General features: G+C 40.4%; 1 pseudogene; it reads right to left on the reverse strand.

The window, feature by feature from the left end:
• Positions 1 to 6,901: 6,901 nt before the first annotated feature.
• On the reverse strand, positions 6,902 to 7,459 carry LOC125359321 (annotated as a pseudogene).
• Between the last annotated feature and the right edge of the window lie 200 nt (positions 7,460 to 7,659).

The raw sequence follows: 7,659 nt of genomic DNA on the forward strand, positions 1-7,659 counted from the left end.
TAGAGTGCCAAACTTGAGCAAAACAGCTTGGAGACAGCATCCAGGACCTGAGTTCAAACACCAGTACAGGCAAAGAGTAAAATAAAGTAAATAAGGATGGGGACCATAGCTTAAATAGTAGAGCACTTGCCCAAGCCCTGTGTTCAAACTCTATCTACACCAAACACACACACACACACACACACACACACACACACACACAATAAAAAGGACATAAAAGTACATGACAATGAATATACAGAAATGAAATCTTTCATACCTACTACCTAAGCGCATTTCTAGAAGAGCCTGGTAAGAGTGATAAGATTATAGTTATTTTAGAGATAAGAAAGCCAAAGCTTAAAAAGGCATAAAAAGGACACAAGTCAGCTATCTACCCCAGATCAGTCTGTTAGAAGCCCATGTTTTCTTCTTGGAGACATGTTTCATGTGAAGCAGAATGTGACGTTTAAGACTGTCACCCTAATATTTGTGAATACTCTTTTGCTATTGTCAGTCCTCAGTTCTCTCTTCCCTTCTGCTCACAGAACTAATGCTTATTATTATGCTTGCTGCTTTGATTGGTGACATAAATCATATGACATCTGAATTCCCATACAACTGCTTTTCTAAAATACCAAATTTCCTCCACTGGCTTTGTAGACAATTATCAGTACTGTACTTTTTACAGTTGCCTTGTTTTCTTGCTCCTGGGTTAGCTAGGCAAAATTCCTTTTCTGCAGCAATCTGTCCACAGATTTGCTTTTTATGTACTAGTGAAAATAAATTTTCCCTTGGCTCCCTTGTCTTATCCCTTAAGCTTTCTGCCCCCTTCTACTAATAAATGTCTCGACAATCTGTTCCAGTTCTTTGTGGTACTTTAAAATCATAGACAAAATGAAGACAGCAAGTTATGTCATGTGGCTTTTCTCATCTCCTCTGTGTCCTCCTTCTTTTATTACTTCTTCTTTCTTTCCAGAGATATACTGATCCCATTTCTTTACCAGTAATATCATAGGTAACACTTTCTTATCTCTCTTAAATTTGTGCCCTAGTCAATTTTCTTCCAAAAATGGACTGAATATTTTTTGGGTTATCAAGTATGGGGGCTGATCTTAGGCCACAAAATACAGACAAATAACCATTAGAATGTTCACCTTCCCTGGCCAAACTGACCTTATGCATGACGGTTAGTGAGGGAGATACAGAATGGAATAACTAAGGCCTTATCCCCCTGAGTCTGTTTACTTGAATGAATCAGCATATTTCTCTAACCTAGCCACATTTTCCAGATTTCTTTTTAAAGTATCCACATTAACAGACCATTTTTCATATTTTCATTTTTCATAATCATTTGATGAGCTCCTAATTGGCTCAATAATCTCCTCCCTCTTTCAGTAATCATGTAGCCCATCTCCCTAGGCAGGCAATCAGCTCCTGCACCTTTGAAGGTCACAGTGGTAGCTCTTTCTTTAGGAAGATCTTTCTAGATCGGTGCTTCTTTAGCTTTAATGTGTGCTGGAATCACCTTGGGATCTTGTTAAAAGGCAGGCTCTGACTCAGTAAAGTCTAGGCTCAGGGTTGAGGGTCTCCATTTCTAACGAGCTCTCAGGGGATGCTGATGCAGCTGGGGTCAGGTCCACACTCGAAGTGACACAGTATCCCATGCTCAGAACATGAACCAATGCATAAAAAAGTAAGGAATATGGATTTTACTGTATACATTTCAGCACTGTATAAGTATATGCTGTTTCATAATACCTGTTAGCTGCATGATCATGAGTTATAGAATTCATTTTCTTCAATTTTTTCTTCTATAATTTCAAAATAATATTACCACCTGGCACAGGTGTCTCTCCCCTGTAATCCTAGCTACTCAGGAGTCTGAAATCTGCGGATTATGATTGGAAGTCAGACTGAGGCAGGAAAGTGTGTCAGAGTTTTATCTCCAGTTAATCACAGAGAGAGAGAGAGAGAGAGAGAGAGAGAGAGAGAGAGAGGTGGAGATGTGGCTCAAGTGGTAGAACAGTAATCTTGATCAAGAAAGTTAAGGTACAGTGCCCAGGCTCTGAGTTTGAGCCCCAGTACCAGTAAATGCAATAGTATCAGTACCTACTTGATAGATTTCTGTGAGCATTAAATAAACAAATACAAGCAAGGACATACCATAGTGCCTGGCACACAAGAGCTTGGTAAACACTGGTTCTTACTACCACCCACAACCGTCATCTTCCCCAAAGAGGCTCTAAATCCATTAAGGCCAGATTTTGTCTGTCACAGTTCATCCCATTTTCAGAACTTGTCAAAAACATCCCTTTCCTATGGCACTGTGGCATCCTTGTTGTTTTTGTTGATGGGTTTTTAGCATCTTTCATAATCTAAGCAATATTTTTCTGTAGAATATTTTATAGTCAATTGCTTATTCATGAGATCCCTTCTCCTACTTTATCTGTTTGAAGAAGTGTAGTGTATTGTTGGTGAGTTTGCATTATTGTTTGTACATTCTAAATGGTGAACTTCTTTATCATACACTTGTAACACTAGCATACAATAGCATATGTTAAATAAACTGATTTAACGTAAATTACGGATAGAGCAACAAGGGGAAAACTATTTCCTTGCTTAGTCATTACTATTTGTGAAGGTGAAAGTAGACAATACCAAGGAGTGTGGAAGAAACCAGAGCAGCTGTTCACAGGGGCAGAGGATCCCCCTACTGAAGCAGTCTATTCTTCAAGACCTCCTTCTTTGCAGCCACAGGCGGTAGAGCAAACTTAAAAGGACGTCAAGTGGCGCCACCTTTGTGGACCACTTTGGCCCCAAGTCACCATCCACTGACCTTCTGGTAGGCCTTGTTTCAGTTATCTATTCTGATGCAAGAATCTTGAAGACAAGGGGGTGGGGGGAGGGGGGTATGAGGGACGAGGTAACAAACAGTACAAGTAATGTATCCAATGCCTAATGTATGAAACTGTAACCTCTCTGTACATCAGTTTGATAATAAAAAATTGAAAAAAAAAAAGAATCTTGAAGACTGTTGCGATGGGGTCATCTACCTGCCAGACTTGGCTGGCCACCCAAGGGGGCTTTGTTAGATCCCTCATGTCTAATGCTCTGGATGGCAGCAGCAGCGGCGAAGCTACTCTTTATCTGTGCAGCCTCTCCACATGGGTAGATTGGACTTCTTCATGAGGTATGACCTCAGACACTCTAGCTTCTTAGGTGGGACTGACTCTCCAAGAGAAAAAGACAGGAAACATCTGGTATCCTTCTTTACATTCTTTGAAAGTTGGGCAGAAACACTTCTCCCTAATTCATCCAACCTGGATTCAAGGAGTATAGAGGACAGCAGGGCTGGGTCTCAGAGGGACTTACTTCCCCAGAGCTCTCCCTGGGGAATAGCTACCCAACACTAGTTCAGGATCTTCTCACCTCAGGCCCACCCCTCTGCCCCTAGAGGGAATCAGGACACAGGCATTCCCATAGCATTTCAACATCATGTCCTACCAAGATCAAATGAAAACAGGGGAAAACCAAAGTAATTTTTGTAAAAGCCATGAATCTACCTTTGTTTAGATCTCAAAGCTTTAAGGGACAAAATATATTAACAAAGGAAGTTAAGAAATTCCTTTCATAATTTGGAAGTTCCTAATCAAAACAAGATAATCTAAGATCAGAGAAGTTATCAAAACAGTAAGAAGTTAAAAGACCTGGGCATGTATATACACACACACACACACACACACACACACACACACACACACACACACACACACTTCCTTCTAAAGCTGAGGAAGCATGATCAGAGTTTTAGGCTAGCTTCTGCAACATAGTGAGGCCCTGCCTTTCCCTCCCACCCAAGGGGGGAAAAAGTCGAAAGAAGCCATCATTTTAACTACTGCATCTCAGAGAATGTTTATCAAAATAATGTCTATTTCATACTAAACATTTTTTCTGGTGGAAAGTGACAAATATTGCAAAGCAATACATTGTAGAGCCTGACACCTGTGGCTCATATCTGTAACTCTCACTACACAGGAGGCTGTGAACTGAGGATTTGGTTTGAAGCCCAGGTAGGAAACACAGTAAGATTCTTATTTCCAATGAACTACCACAACACTGGAAGTAGAGGTGTGACTTGAGTGGGAGATGGCCAGCCTTGAGCGGAAAAAGCTAAGAGAGAATATCCATGCCTGAGTTCAAGCCCCACTGACAGCATCATTTCCATCCCTTTCTTGGTGAACTATTTTGTATTGCACTACTATCATTTACTGATACAAAGTATTTTCTAATACACCGTTGCTTTAAGTCAAACCAAACTAGGTTGTTTCACTTACATAGTCAACCAAGACCAAGGAGAGTCCATCATGGAGAGTAGTTTGCCAAAACCTTAAGGTTAGCAGAGTTCTAAGTTTTGTGCCACCACCGAAGTCCATTGACTGAGCATGTGAAGACTTCTTTCTCCTACTTCTGCCCACCAGGGTCCCAAACATATATTTTAATAAGTATGCTTAAAGAGGCTTCGCACCCAGAGACTTGCAGCAATGAGAAGGTCTTACCCCACTGTGCTACCAAACTTGGAAAGACCCCTGGGAGGATCTGTGCCCCCAAATTGATATTAGGCCCAAGAGGTAAAACCAAGGAAGAAAGAGCCCATTTAATTTTTCTCTGTTTTTCTGATCTGTTGCCAGTGCCTCCCATTAGCCAAATCAAATTGGAAGCCAGCTGGCAAAGGAGGCCACTGGAGCAAGCACAAAATAGCCAGCCCCCTGGAAGAAATAACACTGCAGAGAAAGAAAGAGGATTAACAGACAAATCAGAACAATTAAGATCCCAATCCACCCCCCATTTTAGTAAAGATTAATAGATAGATTATATAAGACCATTTAAAATAAGGGAAACCACTATTTCTGATGTCACATTCTCTAATACCACCATGTTCACAATTCGGAATTTTCTGTTGGTTTTTGTTTATGTGAATGCCTGACATCTCTTCCTAGCTGGTGTTAAAACTTCCCTCTTTTACTATTATTGCATAAGCCTTTTGCTTTGCATTTTCTCACTTGTTCCTTAGATAGCCTTCTATATTGTGTATACAGCAGGAACTAGAAAAGGAAAGAGGAAAACTCTGAAGCTGGGCTAGGGAATGACAAAATGTTTGATGTTTCTCACACTCTTTGAAGAAGAAATGCACCCAAGTACATGGTCTTTAACAAGACGGATGCACACACCAGGATGTTTTGCTTTGTTTTTGTGCATTCACAACATAAATCTTCAAGCGGACATTTCTCTTTAATACTTACAGTATGCAGGAAATTGTTTTGGGGGCTATAAAAATGCATTAACAGCTCCAAAGGAGCAATTACACCGTGTATTGTAAATGTACATTAAGACTAATACACCGCACTTTCCCAAACCCCAATGAATTCAGAGCTGTGGTAATCTCCAGTCCAAAGGTGACTCAGACTAGTTCAAGATATAAAGCCCCAGGGAGAAAGGTCTCTCCTCCATGGCATCAGTTACAATGATACAGGTATAAACCAAGAAGTTGATCCCATTTTGTTGCTTTTAAAAAGCAGCTTGGGCATTGAAGGTGAGGCTGCATATACAAAGCAGTGCTGATGCAGAAAATTCCCATGGTGAATTTCTGCAAGCCCTCTGATTCAGGTTAACCCTCCACACATTCAGAAATCATTGTGTCTCATGCAGACAGAAAGTCAATTACTGAAGCTCTATGACTGCTTTCGAGTAGACTTTTATTTATTGCCCTTGTTATGCCTGGGCTATGGAGGGCTCTAACCATAATGTGTGAAATCAGATTCTCCTACTGCTGCATTACAAATCTCATTGGACGCACTGATTTTCCTTGATTCAGGTCCATTCTGGATTAATGGGAAGGGATATATGGATTTTTTTTATCCATATAAACAATGAAGACTTGTTTAAGACTTGTTTCTGATGTTTATGGATTTCTCTTTAGTGCATACCACCAATGGAAAATTGTTTTTTAAGCAATAAACAATAATTGTGTTTGGAGGACACAAAGGTACTAGTGCCGCATTACATTTTACCTGTTGTTGTTTTTTCCTATGTAGACATAAAAACACAAAGGTAAACAATAAATTCCTCCCTCTTTGGCCACCTTTTCTATGTCCACTTTGTTTTCTACTTTTGCACTTCCATTACTCATTTCATATTACCTTTTTAAATCGCTAAATATAATTTTTCCCCATGAATGTATGCAATTGGGTTTTCTGCTCCCCTTCATGTGCTTGTTAGAAAGAGAAAGGGCTTTAATCGAAAGCAAACTAACAGAGATAGAAGTTAATTAGAAATTAACCATATATCCAGGATAAATTATTTGTGCTAAGTCATGTGTTACTGTAAAAATAATACACACATATGCTGACTATTGTAAACATAAAATAATTAACAATAAAAGGGAAGATATTATCCCTTAATAGAATCCTTCTGCCAAGACCAATTTAATTTGTTCTGTTGTAATACTGAATGATAACCCAAGCTCTCTGCTTCCTATATAAAAAGCAATGGTCTTCGGGATATTCCTTTTTCTCCCTCTCACCTCCCTTCCTCTCCTTCCTTTTCTGTCTAAAGACTGATTTCCACTACATTTGAATATGCTTTTTCCCTCATTTTCATTCCCCTTATTTTGTCTTTTACTGTCTTTCCATATTTCTTCCATTGTTTTCCTTCTATCTAAAACCTGAATAGACACCTAGCATCTCACTAATTATACATCTTCCTTTTTTTCTCTTTCTCTCCCTGCTCCACTTCCTTTTTTTTTTTTTACTCTCCTTTATGGCATGTAGTCTTCTCATAGAATGGTTATTGTCTGAGCTACTAAAGGAAAGAAAAAAATAGCCCTCAGGTGCTGACAGAAAATGCAGTCTGTTTTCATTCATTTTTTTTTTTTTTTGAGTGTGGAAATGACTTTATTTGTCCTTGGGTGGGGGCAGCATCATCTCAGAACTTCTGGGATTGCTTCTTGGTGCCAGAGGCCTTTGTCACCTTGAGCACGTTGAATCGCAGCACGTTGAATCCCACAGTCTTGCTCAGGGGCCTGCACTCACCCACAGTGACAATGTCACGGATCTGGACATCCCTGAAGCAGGGAGACAGATGCACAGACATGTTCTTGTGGCGCTTCTCGAAGCGATTGTACTTGTGGATGTAGTGGAGGTAGTCCCAGTGAATGACAATAGTCCTCTGCATCTTCATTTTGGTCACCACACCAGACAGGATCCGGCCTCTGATGGAGACATTACCGATGAAGGGGCATTTCTTGTCAATATAGGTGACCTCAATGGCCTCTTTGGGTGTCTTGAAGCCTAGACCGATGTTTTTGTCATACCGGGGGAGCTTCTCCTTGTCACTTTCTCCCTGCAGCACCCTCTTCTGGTAAGCTTCTGGTAAGCAAGCTCTGTCTGAGTATCCGCCATCTTCCCGAATGCCTGGAGAAAAAAAGAGAGTGACGCCCAGTCTGTTTTCATTCTCTCTCCATTTCTTTCCTTGTTCCATCAGCAAGAATGTGGAAAAAGTCAAACTGGACCAACACTGGAAGGTGTTCTCAGACGCTCAAGACTTCAGTTAACCCAGATACTGAATTCTGCTTGATTGCTGCAGTGAACACAATAATGCAGTGTTATTTCACAGCATCCC

This window comes from Perognathus longimembris, chromosome 11 (genome assembly GCF_023159225.1).
Source record: "Perognathus longimembris pacificus isolate PPM17 chromosome 11, ASM2315922v1, whole genome shotgun sequence".
Lineage (NCBI taxonomy): Eukaryota > Metazoa > Chordata > Mammalia > Rodentia > Heteromyidae > Perognathus > Perognathus longimembris.